Below are 22,508 nucleotides of genomic sequence, written 5' to 3' on the forward strand. Positions count from 1 at the left end.
CTATTCTGCACCAGAGAGCTTGCATTCATTTAAATATTTATTGAGTGCCATTTACAATCCTTCTTTCAAGTTCTGCCTAAGAGAGTAGAGTTAGAAAATTACATTCATTAGGAGAATCTCAGGAACGGGCCTACCCAGACAGCTGCTCCCATCTCAGTTACCAAGCTCCTTCACCAATGAAAGGACTTGGAGAGAAATGTTTGCCAACAGAATCACTGTCAGTTTTCTCCCTTTATATTTTCCTCTTCCCTTACCAACCAGCACAAAAGTTCACCCCATCTCTCCAACACCTCCCACCTCTACCATCACTACCATTCTAGCAGTGGGAAATGGGGCTAAATGAGCAATGCAGGCTCAGGGGAAAGTTGGCAAGAATCAGTACAAACAAGCTCAAGACTGGCTCTGCAGTAGTAAGAGGTAAGGGCTCCTTAAGGAACAAAACCCACCTCTCTCCTCAGTACTAGAATGCTAACCTCTACCTCATTTAAGAAAAAGATGCATATTTAGCATTTCCAATTCAAATACCGTTTAGGGGATAGATAGGACAGAAGTTATCCTTGAGTCAATTTAAAGACACAGCCACTCAAAGATAATTTTAAGCCAAACTTACCCTTGTTGATCATCCTTTGTAACTGGCCAATTACAGACATCTGCCCTAGAGAATGAGGTGGAGTGCTGCCAGGGCTTGCTGGCTGGCTCCCAAGAGCAACCTGCCTTGCTCTGTTCAGGGGTCTACAAGTATGGGGCATTAGGTTGTGGGGTGAATGAGATGTCAGCCACATGGCTAACTCCCTCTTCTGCAGTGTGCCTGTAAATAGAATGTTTTCATTGCAGTTAATAGATACTTTGGTCCCTGTGCTGGGAAGCACCTGGACTTTTTAAGATTTTTTAGATCCTGTGTATAGATGCACAAAATGCCACTGGAAGTTTTATAGGGAACTGTGTAGCAGTTCTTGCCAGGGAACATTTTCTTTTCAAATCACAGTCCTTCCTGTAGTGTCTTAGGGGCCAATTTCTGCCAGGAGGCAGGTTTTGACTTTCTAAGCATAGAAAGAACACTTTTACCAAGACAAATAAGAAACATTTAGGTTCAACCTAGAAAAGTCCGAGAACAAATTTAGGCATAATTCTATTCCAATCTTGCAAAATTTATAACAATGAATATACAAAAATTTCTAGGGGCCAGCCTGGTGGTGTAGCAGTTAAGTTCACGCACGGTGCTTTGGCGGCCCAGAGTTCACCGGTTCAGATCCTGGGCACAGACCTACTCACTGCTCATCAAGCCATGGGCGTCCCATATAGAAGAGCTACAACTCTACAACTATGACACACAACTATGTACTGGGGCTTTGGGGAGAAAAAAAAAAAATAAAAAAGAGGAAGATTGGCAACAGATATTAGCACAGGGCCAAACTTCCTAAAAAAAAATTCTTATATGATGCCTAAGAAATTGCATTATTATTCATTAACTAGGGAAAACATGGTGTTAGAAAACATTTTTTCTAGAATTTTGTTTTAAGTTTTATGTTTTCCTGAAGAAAATAAAACATGTTTCAAGATGAGTACAGATATGTGGTGCTGTATTAGTCTGTTCTATCTGCTATAACAAAATATCAAAGTCTGAGTGACTTAAACAACAGAAATTTATTTCTCACAGTTCTAGAGGCTAGAAAGTACAAAATCAAGGTGCCAGACAATTGAGTTCCTGGTAAGAGCTCTCTTCCTGGCTTGCAGACAGCCACCATCTAGATTTGTCCTCACGTGTAGAGACAGAGTGAGGAAGTTCTTTGGTATCTCTTCTTATGAGGACACTAACCCTATCAGGGCCCTACCCTTGTGACCTCATTCAACCTTAGTTACTTCCTTACTCCATATACAGTCACATTGGGGTTAGGGTTTCAACATATGAATTTTGGGGGGACACAATTCAGTCTATAGCAGGTACCTTTACAAAAAATTAAGCCCTGTATTACCTAATGAAATAATGCTACGAGGACACTCAGGGAAGAGACAAGAATTAGACAGAGGTGTTCTATGAAATTATTATAAAGATGTTTACACAGAAGCATATAATGATGCGCTATTCAGAAGTGTCATACTTCAGAAGTGTCATATATCTGATACTCAGATGTATCAGACAGATGCATCATGGTTGATTCTTGAGAAATTATAAATCAGCTTTCTCCTAAATTCCAATGCTACCTTAAGCAATAATTTTAGCCAAAGAGACTTTTTAGTGATCTACCTAGATCCTCTCAAATCACTTTTTCCATTTTTTCTTTGTTTTTGTGTATTCCTCTAACTTGGTGGCCTTTTATCTCTAACATCCTTTATTCATGGCTATCTTCAGATTACTGCCCTCACTACTGGAGCTGTTTTGCCAACACAACGGAGAATCAGAAGTGCCTGGGAATTTATTTCTCTAGCCCGTGATTGACCAATATGTGACAGATGCAAGGATATAAAAACCCAGATCCTTTGCTTCAGTCAGGGCACCTCTAGAGGTTAATTTACAACCTGAAGTTCCCCTGTGGGATCAAGCTGTAGCTACCCTTATTTGTCTTTCCCCTACTTCCTTGTCCTGAGCGCCCCCAATCTTATCAGTCTCCCCTGGGAGCACTTCTTAAATAAATCACATGCACAACAATACACATCTTAGGGTCTTCTGAGGAATGCAACCTAAGACAGCACTTGAGATAACATCTATAACATTATCAAGAGATACAATGGGGATATATAGGACATGTTAAGTGTTACCATCTTTTAATACGACATTCTTCTAGCTGTCTTTCTGTTATTAATTCAAACTTAATCCCTCACTCTTTGGTTCATTGTCTCATCCAGGACTTTTTCTCTCCCTTACACTTTGCTCAGTAGGCCTGAGACACTTAGTTTCACCTGAATTCCCACTCTTTTTTTCTAACACTCCTATTACCCTTAATGAAGCCCAAAGCACACTTCTCACGATTAATGGAAATACAATTGGGAAGGTAGGGAAGCAGAAGGCTGTAGTGTTTGGTCAACTACTTACAGAGACTTGAACAGCACAGGTTAACAGCCACACCAGCATAAAGAGGGAGTGAATTCAAGGAAATAGACAGGAGGGTGGCAGATAGCAGTGGCAAAAAAAGCTAATAGGAATGTTCCAGAGGAAATGAGCATCAATGGGTCCTGTTCAGGGTCACACACACTATGCACTCAGCTACTGGTGGTTCTGCCTCTTTATTATTAAAGACTAAGAGGCCTAACTGCCATCTTCCTGACCTCGACTTTTGGTGAGTTGGAGACTAAACAATTTCCGCTTGTGATTTTCACAGAGAAGAGTGATCCCAAGAAAGAAGTGGCTTTTAGTTAAGTCATGGAATAGAGACAGTATTCAGGAAAGAGGTCAGAGAATGGAGGTGGGGGAAAATCAGAAGGGGGATGATTTTAAAAATGTAACAAAATCCATATGAATAGACAAGTTCACCACAAGGTGTTTCAACCTCACCAATCTGTGGAAGCTCCATTCAGGAAAGTAATCAAACAATATTGTCTCGTTACATTTACTGCTAACTCTCCTGTCATTATTTTCTTTCTCTCTCAGTGGCATTTGGCCCAGTTAGCCATTCTGCCATCTTGAACTCTGTCCTTGGTTTTCCTGACACCTTCTTGTTCTTCTCCCACTCTGGCCAATCACTCTGTATGCTTGGTAGAGTTTTCTTCCTTGGCTTTCCCATAAACAATGATATTGTTAAGGCCTTTCCCAGTCTACATATTTTCCTTTGGTGTCCCTACATTACATCTATGATTTCAAATGCATTTTACCAAATTACAAGGAATAATATTGATGCGTTTTTCTTTTTTTAAGACTAAATATGCCATTATTAGGGTAAGGCCATGTCTTGTCTTTGCATTTCCATTGCCTGAGACCTAGAAGGTAACTAGTTACTGATTTTTGAATGAACAAATAACAATAAAAAAATTAATTTATATACTCTTTTGGGAAAATGCTTTAAACTCTCATTAAAAATCTTGTAAGAGAGAAATTATATTTGTTTAATCATGAGTAAACTATGAAACCATTTTACTTTCTGTATTAACTAAACTACTGTTATCTGATACCTCATAAACTATATAAACCAACCAAATTATCTCAGTGCAAACAGAACACAGCTTTGAGCAAAAATTACATTTTTCATTTACACTTAGTCAAGTTTGCCTTATAGAACTTGCAAGAATAACTTTCTTCCTCCTTAACAGAGAAATCATATCAGTAGAGAAATTTACAAAATCCCTAATGCATTAATATTCTGTGAATCCACCTGAGGTACATTAGAGGAAAGGATGTTCTCAAATCTTCCCCAGCAGAGTGAAATAAAAGGGCCAAAACTATCTCTAGGAAACCTGGACCTAATGTTCTGAGAGCTGAGAAATTTCTGATATCTCTTTGTGCACTTAGTCAAAAAAAAAAAAAGATTCTAAGTTGTCTCATTACTCACTAAGTGAGCACTTCTGGGAATGCAGACAACACAATCTGTGCAGGGGCCATGCCACATTCCTAGAAGCAGGTGGTATGTTTTATGAATTTATCCAGTCATTGTATATAGCATAGAACTGTGGGTTCTTCGGCTAATAAAACATAGCGACTTCTTTAAAGCTTGTTTTTGAACAAAGTTATATGTAATAAGAATATATTTTTTTTCTTCCTGGTCTTCTTTTAATCATCAGATTTAATATTCTCTTTCTCTTTGTTTTGTTTTGTTTTTTTCTGCTTAGTTTTTTATATTCAAATCACGAATTCAACCCTCAGCTCTCTGCCAGTTGTCTAAACCCCTTCTCAACACTTTCAGATGCATCTGGTAGTCCATCAGTGTCATTGCCCTGAAGAAACTGCTCTTGGAGCCTCTGCCCAGCTGTACTCTGTTGGCTCATTGTAAGATAGCCCACCACTCTCATTCTAGGGATTCCTTTTACTTCTTCTGACCTGAATCCCTTCTTCCTGGCTCTAACTCTGTTGGTTTACTCTTCTGTTTTGGTGGGCACATCCTCTAACAGTTTCCTAAGAAATGGTGCATCAAGGTTAATGGAGAACTTGTGTGTCTGAAATGTACTTATTCAACCCTCTAAGTTAATTGAGGCTTTGGCTAGATATAGAATTCTACATTGGAAATCATTTCCCTCTGAAATTTGAAGGCACTTTTCTGTTGCCTCTTGATTTTTAGGGTTGAAGCTATGAAGAACAAAGCAATTCTAATCCCTGAAAAGCGTCTAACATTTATTTTCCCTGAAACCTCACAAAGCCTTATTTTTTCCTCCAAGTGTTCTAAAATGTTATGATGACCTGCTTTGGTATGAATTTGTTTCTATCCATTGTACTGGGCCCTCTCAATCTGGAAATAAATTGAAGTACTAAGAAATTTTCTTTAATGACTTTATTATGACTTCTCTCACACATTCCCTGTTTTCTCTTTCTTCAATGCTTATTTTTTGAACTTATGGGCCAATCTCAAATTTTCTTACGTTTTCTCACTTATTTTTTCCATCATTTTTGTCCTTATTCTCTACTTCTAAGATATTTCCTAAAATTTAGTTTCCAAAACTTCTTTGGTGATTTTTATTCCTCTTAAATTCAGGGAGCTGCTTTATTTTCTGCTCCTTTTAAAAACAGTACTTGATCTTGTTTCATGGATGCGACATCTTCTCTACTCTTTATGAAGATCTTTTCTTTCTCCCACTCTAGTTTCTGTTCCAAGGTCTTTTATTTGTTTACATTTTTTTGGTCTCTATTTTTCATTTTAGAAGCTTTCTTCAGTTGTCCAGTGGTCTTGGGTTGTATGCTTATATTTAAGAGGGAGCTTAAGAATGGAAGCTCTGAGACATTAGTAGGCCTTCCCAACTGAGACCTTTGCTATAGAGGGTTGGTAAGCTGCTTCTTTGAGGATGCCAGACATCAGTATGTTTCTTTAGACTGGTCATACTCCTCTGAGAAGAATATTCCAATTGTGTCCCTGGAGGGCTGCCAGCATTCTAAAGGCTTAGGAGAAGAAGGATAGGCAGTTTTCAATCAGTAGTGGGCTGTAGCTAATAGGAACTCAATCATAAGTGCTGACTGTGTGCATATCTTCCCAACTTGACATTCAGGGACATCGTGCTGATAGCGTGAAATTGGGCATGGTGGTGGTATTTACACCATGGAAATCAGCAAACACTACAAATCAACGTAGAAAGCTGGTTGCTAACATATACCAGCACACTGCTGGTCTATTTAATATTTAGTCTTTCACTTGGTTCCCATTTTCAGTCTAGTCCTTCAGCACAGAGATGCTCTGTTTTACCTACTCCAAAGAAAAAACTTTCAATCTTTACAGAGATATGGGAGAGGAAGCAGCAGGGTCATGCTGGGTGAGGTAGGAGATCTGGGGGTGTAATGGATTTGGCTCTCTTGGTTCTGTCAAGTCAAGTACACTCACCATGCGCTATTTTCCAAAATTAAGTTGCTGTTGTTTCCTGTCCTCTTCTTTTTGTATAGTGGTTTGTCCTTTTAAAGTCCCTTTATTGTTGTTTTAGGAGGATCGGGAAGAATATGAAAATAAATGCACATACGTTGTTACCTATCTTTAACCAAGTTTTTTTTAATTAACCATTCAGAGTTAAAATATGGTGGAGTCCTGTGTTGCCTCACATTACGGCTACCAGTGGATCAGCTCTGGCTACCTCCATACCCCTGTGGTGGATTAACTGTGACCTCCAAAAAGATATGTTCAAGTCCTAACTTCTAGTACCTGTGAATGTGACCTTATTTACAAACAGGGTTTTTGATGTAATCAAGGTAAAATGAGGTCATACTGGATGAGGGTGGGCTCTTCTCCAATGACTAGTGTGGTTATAAGAGGAGAGTAATTTGGACATGGGGACACAGGGAAGAAGGTCATGTAACAGTGGAGTGAAGAATGAAGTGATGCAGCCGCAAGCCAAAGAATGCTAAGGATTGCTAGCAACCTCCAGAAGCTAGGAGGGGGCAAGGAAAGATTCTTCCCTAGATCCTTCAGAGGGAGCACGGCTCTGCCAATACCTTGATTTTGGACTTCTGGCCTCAAAAACTGTGAGAGAATAAATTTCTGTTGTTTAAAGCCACTCAGTTTGCAGTACTTTGTTAAGGCAGTTCTAGGAAATTAATACAACCCCAGTGATCTACTTTCAAGGTTTGTGCTTTACTCTTTCCTTGGAGTGGGGTGAGGGGGAAAAAGAAAAACTTTGCAATCAGCACTAATATAACCCTTTCATTAGTAAGTCCTGATCCTGTGGAGGATATGATCTCTAGGTCCGTGCTTCTGCCTACATCTGCCCAATTACCTCAGATTTTCAATCAATGTTATAACTACATTCTAGTGCAAGGGCCTCAGACATATATGCTCAAATATATTTGTACTTAAACTCTGAAAAGCTACAGGTGGCAGAGATATAATGGCAGCATTTTGGTTTAAATATTTCATCCCTGAAATTTGGAAAGTTCAATCTTACTTGGTAGTAAAAACCAATAATTTCAATTGACTAAGATGGCATTTTCATTATAAATTTTTCTAAGATTCAGATATATTATGAATATTTACAGAGTCCTTTTAATGAGCTTATTTTTTAAAATTTTGGTCATTAGTGATTTTGGGGAGGGGCAAACTATATCATTTGTGGCAATTATTATAAAAACATTTACACAGTGATTATATCTAGAACCTAAGTTTTCCGCTAAAGGAATTAAGTAAATAAATATATGAGTGGTTAAAAAAAAAAAGAAAGAAAGAAAAAGAATAAGTTGTGATGAGGCAGGGACCTTTAAAGCAAAAACAACTCATAACCCCTGCCTGTGCATATGATAAAAATGACTCTCTCTGTTTAATTACTGAACTTAACGTAATTACATGCTTACGTATAGTTTTTGTCATAATTCTTACCATATGCCCTCTTTGATAAAACAAATATAATTATCACCTAAGTTAGCATAATGAAGATATGGAGTATAAATAAAGTACAAACAGTTTTTATATAATTTTCACTGTAAAAACTAATCTGTAGCAAAGGAGCTATTAAGCATTTCTAACTAGGGGAACTCAAAAATTAAAATAAATCTTGAAAAAAGAAAAACAAATAAATATCGAAAATCAGAAGTATAACATCCAATGCTGTCATCTCCTTCTTTGAAGTTAGAATAGCAATATGATCTTCTCAGGGATTGAATACGAGCTTTGTTGGACCTGACAGCATTGTTTGTTTAAGCCGTTTGTTTAGCTGGAATGTACCACAGATTGAGCTGTGAAAATGGCTGAAGTAATAAACTGCTAGCTGCAAACTATAAGATAGTATTATCAAGAGCACAAAGTTTGGCATAGATGAATAATATATCCAAACTTCCTTTGTATTCACCTCAATTCACTATTCATTTTCATATTAAATACTCACTGAATTATCTACACAGGCAAAACAGACTGAACAAGTATAATCCAAGGCCTCATTAGAAAAGCTACTCCTATCCAATCCAAACCTTTAATTGTTTTAACACTTTTGCTGACTAATTCCACTTGCAAAATATGATGCATAAAATAAAATATCTATTTAACATGATTAAGTTCTCAAGTTCTTTTTACAAATGTTTAAAACAAACACATTTTCAGAAAGAGAGTATTATAAGAATAAAAAGATATAATAAAATTCAAATAAAAGTGCAGTGATTTATTAGTCTTTTCTATCTTCGGAGAATCTTTTAGATTTTTTTTAATGAACCATACTGTAAAGGGTTTAAATATGTGAAAAATATGCTCAAGTGGAGAAGTAAATACTTTTTAGATAATGAAAGTGTTATGTCTTTACAAAAATCTTCCAGACAAGGTCTGAGATTAGAAGAGTATTCAAGTTACCTATTCTATTCTCATTAAGGGTTATCTTTTTGGTAGAGTATTTTAAATCATTCACATAGTGGTCATTGGAATGTAACATAAGTGTTTTAAATAGTAACTAAAGAATTTTATAACCGCCAGTAGAAGCAGCTCTTCAGACAACTAGAAAATTATATTCTTGATCAAAGGGAAAAAAGGCCATTGCTCTTCACCAGGGAGCGGTGTAACTTGGCACATTCTTTACGGACGGCACCATGGCCTAAAACTGTACTCTAGTGATTGTGTTCCTATATTTGCTTTTGTTTGCCCATGACTTGACTTTCCTGCGAAGGGTAACTGACTCAGAAAGACATTAACCAAGGTATAGAACAGTTAATAGCTTTCTTTGTATACTCTAGGTAATTGGTGGAAAACTGAACTATCTCTGTCAAAAACTAGTGAATATGTTTTATAAAATAATATATGAGTATATGATAAAGAGATTCAATTTCTCATGAAGAAACTAAATCCTGCCTTCAAAAAAATTCACAAACATTTTGTGAACATAGGTAGTCTATGCAAACAAAGGGTTTTTAATCCTAGAATAGGGTGTGGTTAGGTGGGTAGCTGTTCCAGGGTATCAGACCATTCACTACTGGATTCTTGCTGGTAGATCTAGGATTCACTATTACCTGGAAAGTGGTTGGTAAAAAGCTAAGCAGTGTGATGGAGATCCCACCAAGGTGTCTGGAACACATGGAACAGAAATGCTAGGTAGGGATACTGAAGCAGAAATCAAGTATTAATATTTTCTCAGTGATGGAAACTCAACTCTAATTGGACCAAGCATATGTTAAAAAGGATTCATGTGACTGTTAAGTATATTGGGGTATTTCTCAGAGTCAAAGGAATCAGAGCTTCAGGGACTGAAATTAGGGACTTGATACTAAGGTGCTCTCTCTCTCTCCCCCCCAACCCCTATACACACTCATATGTGATTATACTTTCCTCTCTTCATCTGTAGTCAGGCCCACTCAGTATGGTGGAGAATAGCTGCCAGCAGGCCCAGGGCTGGACTGTATCTGGACAGACACCTTGCAACCCAGGGGAAACTACCTTTCTACCACCACTGCAGAGAATTAAGGGTTATAACTTACATGTGTCTCATGTGTCCTGACATGTGTCCCGACAAGTGTCGCATGCCCAGCTTTTGAATCTAATTTTGTATTTAGGGGTATAGAGTACTGTGACTGACCACTATGTTAAGAATAAGCAGTGATCTGGGGATATGCTGATTGTCAACCTCTCCAAAACTACATGGACTCCAGAGTAGATCCCTAAAAAAAAGGAGATACTCTTAGCTGAAAAGGGAAATGGGACAACAATTACCACATTCCAGTATGCTTAGACTATAAAATTAGGTAATCAGCATGGGCAAAAAAGGGAAAGACTGTTAATTTGAGATTATCTAGATGCCCAAGCCTTTCTTTGGAAATCTAGGAACCAGCACTATGACAAGAAAGATGAATTTCACACCTTCTGGTTAGTGATTTGAAGGTGCCATTGTGACAGCCACTCAAGGAAGGATTGCTTGGAAATTCTTAAGGAAGGTGGGCTGTTTTTCTATCACTACAGACCAGAATAGAATCTTTTAATATCGGACCTGCTACTGCTAGGATAGGACTTTCAAAGATCCCTTCATCTTAGCTACACTTGCCAATTTATGTTGGCTAATTCTATGATAAGTCCACACTTAGTAGTTCTCTCTTACCATATCCCAGCTCTAGTTTCTCATTAATTGGCCCACTTGAGTGTCTGTCACCTCCTAAATAGTGGGTCCCTTTGAACAGATAGAATGTGCATTCACATTTGTATCTCCCACAATGAGTTTCACAGTGGGGGTAGGTGCCTAGATGTTTGCCAAATACAATGAATTATCAGGTGTTCCATCCTAGGTAGAAGTTTCCAAGAGGTGAAAGAAGGGAGATCATTAAATTTCTTAAAAATGAATGAAAATCAAAACAGTAAACCAGATTCGATGGAGAAAAATATTATATAGATGCATGTTATAGATAATACATTACATATCTTCTTCAAATTCTTTTCATTATACATTAGGACAAAAATACAGAAAGAAAAAAATTAATTCAAATTAGACAGCATAATTGGAAAGAACTGCCATTTTGGGTACATTTTTAGCACCCTGTTTCATTATTTAAAAATTTTAAGTATATTGTAGAAGATAGATTAAGATATTACCTTGAAACTTAGTTATGCACTTATCAAAATAAGGTCAATATACTTATTTATAACTTAAAAATTATTACTTAAAATCATTAAATATAGGTATTTTTTGAAATGTATTTACACTATCAGATTTGAATTCAAATTCAGAAATAAGTAAAACTTATTTCTTCAAGAGTACTTGTCATTCTTTAGAGCAGACAAATACTGAATTTCAGTGCCTAATGAAAATGTCTCACCCCTCCTGACTGCTGTCCCCTTTACCAGTTTCGGCCCCATGCCTTAACAAACTTGACCTCATTACTTCCTTCTTTGTTTCAGTTCTCCTGATAGGCACTATGATGTGCAGTGACATCCTCTTTTAGGAATAAAGGAACTTATTTCCACAGTTCTTGAAAGTGCTGCCAACAGAGTTCACCTTCCAGGGAATGTCTTAGCTGAAGAGAGGAAGAGAGTCACGTTGCCCAACGTCAAGCCTCTTCCTATGGTGGCCTACATCCTAGGCCTGATCCACGCGGGGGTAAAATGCAGGTCAACTCTGAAGATCATCCCAGTTTCAGAGCTCCTCCCACAGCAGGCTGAGGCCATGGCTGAGGCCATGGCTGAGACTGCATCTCCATTCAACTTTTCCTCACTGCTCAATCTTGGTTTCTTCCCTTCTCTTGCGAAGAACGTTCTCTAATAAACTTCCTGCATGCTAACCTCTCTCAGAGATGCTTCTCGGGGAACCCAACCTGCTATACTCCCCAATATTAATTCCAATGTATCAAATTTCCATTTCCAGAAACCCTACAGATGACAAGAAATATATAGGATTATGGATCAGTGTCATGAAGAAACACCATAGAAATAAGCTTTATTTATGGCCTTTATTTATATTTGAAGCTTAAACGGGATGTAACCTCATCAAAAGATAAAAAGAAGCAAAGGGTCACTTTGTGTTCATTCTTATATTCTACAAAGTGCTCTCCTATATTTCGTTGTAGTATTACATTCACGGTCTTTTTTTCCTTGTAAGATAGATTCTAGTTATTCCAGTTACTTTAATTTTTATAGTACTGATTTTCCACAACTCTAAATCATTTTGGTGACTCTAAAATTATTCTACAGTATAGGTTCCAGCACAGGAGTTGTCCTCCTGCATTATTTTCTTTTAATCTTCCCCAAGAGATGAGCAAGAGACACATACCAATTATGCATATCAATTTTCATCAAAAGTGAAAATGCTCATGCTGACTTATGAAATACTTTAAATATTTATTTTGGATAAATGTTTTTAATATTTACTAAATCCTGTATTCAGAAATATAGTAATTTTATGATAGTTTGGGTTACAGCTTCCACAGAAAATATTGCTACTTTAATCTGAAACTAAATGAGCATTATTCAAAGTGTATTTCTCAGTCTTTCAAAGAGATCAATCAAAATATTTTCATATTACCTTATTTCTTTTGTGTTTTTTCTAATTTTCAAAAAAGCACTAAATAGAAATGACCATGATACCACAGTGGAAGAAATGAGCATTGTACAAAACATTTATGACTTAAAATAAAACAATGTATTCATTGGTTGAGAGGCAATATTACAACAAACATTGACATTTTCTTTATGAACTGTTCTAGTCCCAGTCCTGATGCTTTTTATCTATGTGGCCTTAGGCACATCATTTAACTTTTGAGCTTCAATTTCTCCTCTGTAATATTAGCATTGTCAACTTACAGTGCTTTGTCTAACTTAGAGTGTTTTTACAAGGAATCAAATAATGTTAAAAAAAAAACATTAAAACTAGAGAATACTGCATAAATACAATGCACTGATAATAATTCCATTGAAAAGGAGAATGATGGGTGACACAGCAGTTGTTATACAAAACTGAACCATCCAGTTGCTTAAGTGAACTTAAAAAATGCATCTAGAAGTTATTTGACATGTAGATTATATTTTAATACACTGGGGGCTGCGCTGACTGATGCCCAGATCTGCCTCCTTCTAAGCCTTCTGCGTCTCAGTTTCATTGCCTCAATAACTTTGTTTACATGGCATCAAATAGGGATATCACACAGTTTCTCACATATTTGCCATTTGACTGACATTGTGCACTCAACTATGCATTAACCACTCTAATTCTTATTTCTTTCCTGACCTCTCAAGTTGATATTGTATCTTTCAATAGGGACTAATTAAATCATTGAAGAATCACAAAATGGAACACTATATAGCCATTAAAAAGCAGGAGTAAGTTTTATTTGTTTTACATAGAACAATTTCCTAGATATATATGTTTTTTTAATTCAAGACTCTAGTCAGTAAAGCATGAATCCAATGTGTTTGTGGAAATATATATATTTCACATTAAAGATATATATTAAATTATATATTATATTACATATTTCACATATACATTATACATTGGATTCATGTGTGTCTATATACATTACATATACATACATATGTATACATATACATACATACATGTTTTCCCTGAAATTATTATGCATTTTCTTAAAGAAAGGGAATTTGGTATTTGCAAGTGTACGAAAAGTTGTGAATTCTGGCATTCACAATCAATAAAATACATTTATAAGAGACAATCAGCCTGCCCTAATAGCTGCCTAACATTATAACTCTTATAATTAAACACTTAAGGGGATCATTTTGTTTATTCCAGTATAAATATTTATTTCTACTTTGTAAGAAAATCAAACAAGAAGCAAACAACTTGGGAAAATTTCTAAATCTTACTTGATTTTAAATAAGAGGGCATTTTGTGTATGTACACTTCTTGATTGGAATATCGTTAATATAGGAATGTTCAAATGTCTATATTTTTCTTTCATGTTTGTATGCCATTTATTTACTTATTTAAAATTTATTTTCCAATTTAGAACAGATACTAAGTATGAAAATACATACATTTTAAGATACCAAAATGTTTTACTTAAATATTTTACTTCTTTTTTTGTTGTAAAAATTATGGGAGAAAGATTTATTTTCTCTTTAATTTGAACTACCTTAAGACATAAAACTGGCACCTATGAAAATAATTTCAATGTAAATATTTGCATTCCACTGTTCCATATGGGCATCCTCAGCAGATGGGACATTTGGCTTTTGGCTCTCAAACCAACATGTGATAAACGTGACTTTTTAAAATTTAGCATGTGTTGCTGATTGTTATTTCTTCTCGGTAAAAGCATGTACAAATTAAGGAAATCTGAAGGAAATATTTCAATGCCAAAATTCAAGACAACACTTAAAAAAACAAATCAGGGAACTTTTTGGAATTTCAGGTTTCTTCATTTCATCACATCTTTATTTTTCTTGTTATATAGTCTTTGACTATTTTTGAATTTGAAAACATAAAATGGAGCTAGGAAGCTGTTTTCACATTCTAGAGAATAGGATTTAATGAACATCGACAGACATGAGAATTTAGGAAACCCGTATTCAACTTGAGCCTTTCCTCTCCAGAACTGAATATTCTCAAAGTGATTTAACATCTCTCTTTCCTACTGGAGCATGAACTTCATGAGGGCAGACACCAAGTCTGTCTCTATCTACTCTTAGAGAGAAGCACATAGAAGAGTGACTAGCACATAATAGGAATTCAATAAATAGTTTCTGAGAGGATGAATGAGTAAATGTATGAATGGACTGTATAACAATATATAGCAAGACGTAACCTTTTCTTTATGAAGAAAAAGAATCTGCTCTGACAGAAATGATCTAACTAGGAATCTTGATACCTGGGATCTAGTTTCCTCTCTGCACTTAGTCTGACTGAATTACTCTCAATACTCCAGTTTAATAAGAAAATAAAATAAATTAATTAAAAGGGGGCAGATCACTGCATATGATTTTGAGGTCCTTTCCAGTTTTTAGATATAATCTAGGTGAAATTATTACCTGTTGGAATAAAACAAAAATAAACAAACGTGAGGCTACAGTCTAAGTTTGTCCATTGGTGTTCATTTGTTAATGAAGTACCACATGATCCGTAACTTGAGGAACTCCCACCAGAGTTTCTGTTTTATACGTATCTTTAATGAAAATGAACACTAAATTCTCAACATAAATTAATTTTTACATGGTTTTCTCATTCACCCCCAGAGCTCTCCAGGATTTCTCCATCCCCCAAACAGTAATATCTTTACACCAATAAGCCATTCTATAACCACTGCCTTCTGCGTCTTTCCCTCCTCCTCTTCCTCTCCCTCCACCTGTCTAACTGACACTACCTGAATTTCCTCAGGGCATCACGTCACACGTGGAAAAAAGCAAGCAAGGTCAGGAGAGGAAAACAAATGCCACAAAGATCTTTATCTGAGACAAGACAGGGAGATAAGGGGGTTCAAGTCCCTATTGTACCTCAGCCAGGGTAATTCCACCCTGGGGGAAGTTATCACCTCTGAAACTTCCTGCCCTTTTGTTACTCTGCTTAACTGATCTTTAATAATTAAAAAGTAAGAGGAGGAAGAATAGTGAGTTACTGGAACTACTGTGGGTCAGATGGCCCAGGCACTGCTGACGAGTAAGATTCTCTCCCGCCTGCTTCCCAGCTGTGCCGCTGTCCTCTCCTTGCTAATATCCATGATTGCAATTCTGGAAGGGCTTCTTGCCTCTGGAGTTCTGCTCTTTACCCCAAGCGCCGTTAACAGTTCAAGTATTGTTCTATGTAACACATTCCGGGAAGAGAACGCGTCCCATTTTAAGCCTATGCCAATTCTAGGTAATTTAGCGCAGCTTTCAAACTTTTTAGACCACACCCACAGATAACACATAGATTTCCCTCTGCAGGCAGTACACACACTTGTAAAATATACATCTGAAAACAAGGTTTCACAAATCAATACTTACCACATGCAATACACACTGATATTTTCTGATTTATTTTATCCCCTATTTTCATTAAAAACACTGGCTGGACCAATTAAATCATAATCTCTTGGGAGTGAGGCTCAGGCCTCAAGATTTTTTTTTTCAGCATTCCCCAGGTGATTCTCAGGTGTTGGAAACCACCATTCTAAAGGGTTCTCAGGGGATTCTCTTGGAGTTTTGAGGAATATGGTCATCTGTAAATACTAAATTTTATCTTTTCATTTACGATCATTATATTTCTTACTTTTGTTTCTTGTTTTGTTGTATTATCTAGAATTTTTAAAACAATGTTAGTAATCAAAGCAAGTATTTATTAAAAACAAAAACAACGAAACTGGCCTTTTCCAGTGCAGCCTGTGCAGGTCTTTGGGCGAAAGACCACCGCCACAGCCCTGGCGCACTGCAAACCGGCAATGCCTCGCCAAGGTGAACGCGCCCCTGACGGAGCTGCGCACGCTGCGGTGCAAGCTATTCTGCTGCTGCGCAAGAAGCCATTTTTGGCGAGGAGATGCGTGTCTGTGTGAAGGGTGATGGTCTGGCGGCCCCCATTTACGCAATCGGCCAGTCCATCTCCAAAGCGCTGGTGGCCTATTATCAGAAATACGTAGATGAGGCTTCCAAGAAGGAGAGCAAAGACATGCTCATCCAGTATGACCAGACCCTCCTGGTAGCTGAATCCCGTCGCTGCTAATCCAAAAGTTCAGAGGCCCTGGTGTGGGTGCTCACTACCAGAAATCCTACGGACAAGCCCATCAGGAGGAGCAGGGTTCACCTTTATAATAAACAATAGTTGTGGGATTTAAAGTTAAATAAACAAATAAATAAATAAATGGCTGTGGCCCATAAATTGCATACTCTATTAAACAGTCACAACTCTACGTAAATCAACTGATCTAGAGCAGGAGCAAGCAAACTATGGCCCATGGGTTAAATCAGGTCTGCCGCCTGTTTTTGTAGGTAAAGTTGTATTGTGCACAACCACACCCACTTTTTAATATACTATCTGTGGCTGCTTTCCTGCAGCAGTGGCAGAGTTACGTAGTGTGGCAGACACTGCATGGTTCCCGAAGTCTAAGCTTTTCTCATCTGACCCTACAGAAAGTTTGCCTACCCCCCCTTGTTTAAAGTATTTTGCTTTAGGAGGGACAGAATTAGGGTAAGAAGCAAAGAAGTTAGGAAAGGAATCAGGATCCAGATCTTGAATGGTCTTGTATTCCAAGCTAGGCATGGGTTTTTTTTCCCCGGGCATTAATGAACCATTCCCATGTAGGAACAAAGCTCTTTTCTGATCAAGAGTCTCCAGCTGAGTTCTAAAACCCTGAAAATAAAACGCTTTAGGCAGGGGTGAAATTATCTTGTTCCTTGTGCTTTTCTAGGCTCCAGTAGTTGATGTTTCCTGTGAATCCACTAAAGGGGCACTTAGCCTTTGCCTAGCTTTGACTAGGAAACTTCTGGAATTAATCACCTCCTTCCTAGTTTTAGATAAAGACTCCTGCCTGAGTCTCATCAGAGGGTTCCAAAGCTCTGGGCCACATTCAGTGGTCATTCTGGGTCCGCCTGAAGGTGGCTTTCGCCAGTTTTCTAAGGAGAGGTTGTGTTGGGGATCAACTACCCTTCCTGGCTGAAGCTGCTGTGGTTTTGACAGTACATAAAATTAGCTGTAAGCCCATTCAATTAAAGGTGGCCAAGAGACCAGTAAAAAAAGCACCTTTTTTTTTCAAGCAGGTAATGTTTAATTCATTCATTTAGCTAACATAGTAAACATTTACACTATTCATCTCTATCAAGTATGTTTTGCTTTAAGTATGCACAGCAGCCTCAAGTTCCTAATGGCAACTTAGATTCTATTCATACTAGCTTCAAAGATAGCATTAAAGAACCTGTTGTTGACATTGAGAATGATTTCTAAAGCCATATTATTCTAATGTTAAAATCTAAAGCTGCATTTTTATATCTTTTCACATTATAAAAGGTATGGTAAGAAAAATATGCTTGAGGCAAAAGATCTCAATTAATTATTTTAATGTTTTATTTTATTTGCCAGGTGGGTTTTATTAACAGAGGTTAGGAAAATAGAAAGATCTTCACAACGTGCAGTAGACAAATACATTTCACTTAAAAATAATGGTCCTATAAATGGTTTATGAAAAGACTTCTAAAAGAAAAAAATTCCAAACCTAAATTATGTTTAAATCTGTATTATATATAAAGAAAATCAAGGTGGTTTCCAAAGAGAATGATTACGTGTCAAAAGTGAGATGTGAAGACTGCAGAAAGGTTAATAAAACCAAGCAGGGTCTCATTAATCAAACATCCCCAAGTGGAACAAATGATTTGATTTGAATTTGCCTCTATATACCCCATTGATGGAATCTGCTTTTTTTGTGAAGCAGCCAAAATGTCAGCTTGATAAATGGAGTAATTTTTTCAAAACTACCTACTCTGTTGTTTTTTATATGTTGATGAATGTACATAGTAAAACTAAGATTAATTATTTGCTAAAAATCGAAATAAAGCTTCCATCACTTTGACTAAGAAGATTTGATTCTTTTAAAGAATTGACCAAATAAAAACTTTAACTGAATTGCTGTTTAAAGGACTGAATATTCAGGAAGATAACCACAACATCGAATGATTTTAGTTTGCCAGGAAAATATCTCAGACCAACTAAAACTAATATCTGTTACTAATATCATATTTAGGGCTTTGAATAATTGATAACAATTTATAAAAATAGTGTAATTGCCTATATATTTCAGATCTGATGTGAAAGTGCTTGAGGAATAATTAGGTTAATGTTTCATTTATAAGGCACTTTTTCTCCTAAATCACTTGAAAAATACGGTAAAGATTTATGTCCAAGTCTACCTAAAGTGAAACAAAATAAGTAAAGCAAATAATCAAAAAAATCTTGTCTGAAATACAGCTCAGTTGGATTTTTTGTGTGTGTGTGTGAGGAAGATCAGCCTTGAGCTAACATCCATGCCAATTCTCCTCTTTTTGCTGAGGAAGACTGGCCCTGGGCTAACATCTGTGCCCATCTTCTTCCACTTTATATGAGATGCCACCACAGCATGGCTGGACAAGCGGTGCATCCGTGTGTGCCCAGGATCCGAACCCGGGCTGCCAGCAGTGGAGCATGAGCACTGAAGTGCTACGCCACGGGGCCAGCCCCCGAGTTGGATTTTTTAATAACGTGATATATAGAGATAGTTTAAAAAAACAGCAAAAATTTTACAATAACAATTTGGGAAGATTATTGCCAAACAAATATAAATATCCAAAACAAAACAACAACAACAAACAAACAACAACAGAAAACAGTATTCTTAGTATTGTTAATAACATCACCAGTGACAGCCACCTCATTGGCAACCTAGGAAGGGAATAACTTTTGTGGCTAATTTTATCACAGGTTTCCTGTGAAAATATCAAGTATTCAGTTTCTATTTTATTCAAAGTTTTACATTGCTATGGACTGAATTTTGTCCCCCCAAAATTCATATGTTGAAACTTTAACCCTCAGTGTGACTGTATTTAGAGATAGGGCTTTTGGGAGGTAAAGTTAAATGAGCTCATAAGGGTGGGCCCTAATCCAATAGGATTGGTGGCCTTATAAGAAGAGAAAGAGAGCGAGATCTCCCTCTCTCGCCCTCCTTACTTGAGTACACAGCAAGAAGGCAGCCAACTAAAAGCCAGGAAGAGAGTGTTCACCAGAAACCAAATCTTGGTCTTAGACTTCCCAGCCACCAAAACTGTGAGAAATAAATAAATTTCTGTTGCTTAATCTATCCTATCTGTGGTATCTTGTTATAGCAGCCCAAGCAGACTAAGAGATACATGTTCACAGTTTAAACAGTCAAGTAGTTCTTCAATATTTGTTATAAAAATACCATGTTCCACATTGCAGTTCTCCCCCACTCCAATTCCCAACCCTTAGAGCAGCGGTTCTTAACTAGGGAAAACCAACCCCCCACCCCTACCCCTAGGGCTCATTTGGCAATGTCTAGAGGCATTATTAGTTATCACAAATGGGGAAGGGAGAGAGGGTTGCTATTGACATCTAGTGGGTAGAGGCGAATGATGCTTTTAAACATTCTGCAGGGCCGGCCCCGTGGCTTAGTGGTTAAGTGCACGTGCTCCGCTGCTGGTGGCCCGGGTTCGGATCCCGGGCGCGCACCGACGCACTGCTTCTCCGGCCATGCTGAGGCTGTGTCCCACATACAGCAACTAGAAGGATGTGCAACTATGGTGTACAACTATCTACTGGGGCTTTGGGGGAAAAAATAAATAAAAAATTAAAAAATAAAATAAAATAAAATGATTAAACATTCTGCAATGCTCAGGACAGCTCCATACAACAAGGAATGACCTGGCCCCAAATGTCAATAATGCCCAGGTTGAGGAACTCTGCATTAGAGACAATTGCTCTTATGCTATAACTTTTTAATGTTTACCTTAAAATCTCTAAAAAATATGATGGTTTCCCTGCTTCTTAATTTTTCTTTATTTGTACAGTTTTATTGAGGTATAATTCACATACCATACAATTCACTCATTTAAAGTGTATAATTAAGTGTTAATTAAGTGTTAATATAATTAAGGGTTTTAGTATATTCACAGATAGGTCCAACCATCACCACAGTTTTATAATTTTATTTTATTTATTTTTCCCCCAAAGCCCCAGTAGATAGTTGTATGTCATAGTTGCACATCCTTCTAGTTGCTGTATGTGGGACACAGCCTCAGCATGGCCGGAGAAGCGGTGCGTCGGTGCGCGCCCGGGATCCGAACCCGGGCCACCAGCAGCAGAGCTCGCGCACTTAACCGCTAAGCCACGGGGCCGGCCCCGTCACCACAGTTTTAGAACATTTTCCTCACCTCAACAAGAAACCCAATACCCTTTAGCTATCACCCCTTTACCACTGTCCCCTCCCCCCAGCCCCACCCCAGCCCTAAACAACCATTAATCTACCTACTTTCTGTCTCTACCAATTTCCCTATTCTGGACTTTCTTATGAATGGAATCATATAATATGTGGACTTTTGTGACTGTTTTTTTTCACTTAGCATGTTTTCAAGGTTCATCCAAGTAGTAGCATGTATCAGTACTTCATTCCATTTTACAGATATACTACGTTGTGTTTATTCATCCTTCTGTTGACTGACATTTGGGATGTTTCCACCTTTTGGCTATTACAAATAATGCTGCTATAAACATTTGTGTACAGGTTTCTGTGTGGACATATGTTTTCACTTCTCCTGGGTATATACCTAGTAGCATTACTAGGTCATACGGTAACTCTATGTTTAATCATTTGAGGCACTGTCAGCTGTTTTCCAAAGCAGCTGCACCATTTTACATTCCCACCAGCATTGTATGAGAGTTCTGACTTCTCCACGTCCTCGCCAACACTTGTTGTCTGGTTTTTTTATTCTAGCCATCCTAGTGGGTATGAAATATTATCTCATTGTGGTTTTAATTTGCATTTCCCTGATGACTAAGAATGTTGAGCATATTTTCATGTGTTTATTGGCTATTTGTATATCTTCCTTGGAGAAATGTCTATTAGGATTTCTATCTGTCTCTCATCCTACCACAGCAACCACCATAATGTACATGCATACCTCTCATTCTCTGTCTTCCAATATATCGAAAATTGTACTTTTGTTCAATCAAAATTTGGTTATTACATTCTATATTATTATAACTATATAAATATATTTGGCAGCTGGACCATAAAGTATATTATGATTTCATAACTTTTTTCCCCTATGGAATAATTGTCTTCTTGTTGCTAATTTTCTTCTATGTAGTTCTCACTGCCATATCTTAGAACTCTTTCTTCAGTTGTTATCAATATCCTCTCCATACATTAAAATCAATTTTATCTTCTTGAGTATATCTCTCCTGGAGGTCAGCTACACAAATATTATTTGTGGATTTCTCTTTGCAATCACCTAGAATTTCCCTCCCTCTCTTTTATGTTGAAGACCAGTTTTCTGGATCCCATGACTTTCACCCTCTTGGTTTCTCTCTTGTCGTGGTAAAACACATCCTCAGTAGCTTCCTGAGAAGGTGTACATGGGAAGCAAAATTTGATAGACTTTACTTCATTTTCCTTCCATTTAATTGATAATTTGGCTAGGTGTAGAATTCATGATTGAAAATGATTTTGTCTCAGAACTTGGAAGAAATTGCTTTACTGTCTTCTAGCTTAGAGGTGCTATTGAGAAGTCCAGTGCCTTCTGACACTTGTCCTTTGTATGAAACTGTTTTTTTCTCTGGAAGCTTTGGGATCTTCTCTTGGTCCCCCTACTTTGAAATTTAATGATAATGTGTTTTAGTTTGAGTCTTTTCAATCTTTATACTAGCCTTTCCATTCTAGGAAATATTCTTTAATTATTTTACTAATTATTTCTTCTTATCTGTTTTCTGTTTGTCTCTGTTTGTCTTTTTGTTCTCCTTTCACTGAGATTTCCTTAATCTTATGTCCAACTCATCTACTGATTTTTTCAACTATCACATGTTTAACG

At 37.2% G+C, this 22,508-nt stretch overlaps 1 protein-coding gene and 1 pseudogene across 1 annotated transcript in view; one reads left to right on the forward strand and one right to left on the reverse strand.

Annotated features, from left to right (window-relative positions):
• SEMA3E (semaphorin 3E) overlaps window positions 1-22,508 on the reverse strand; it is a 250,643-nt gene that overhangs the window by 138,211 nt on the left and 89,924 nt on the right. The gene's annotated exons all lie outside the window — the stretch shown is intronic.
• Window positions 15,603-16,751, forward strand: LOC131422680 (small ribosomal subunit protein uS9-like; annotated as a pseudogene).

This window comes from Diceros bicornis, chromosome 3 (assembly GCF_020826845.1).
Source record: "Diceros bicornis minor isolate mBicDic1 chromosome 3, mDicBic1.mat.cur, whole genome shotgun sequence".
Taxonomy (NCBI): domain Eukaryota; kingdom Metazoa; phylum Chordata; class Mammalia; order Perissodactyla; family Rhinocerotidae; genus Diceros; species Diceros bicornis.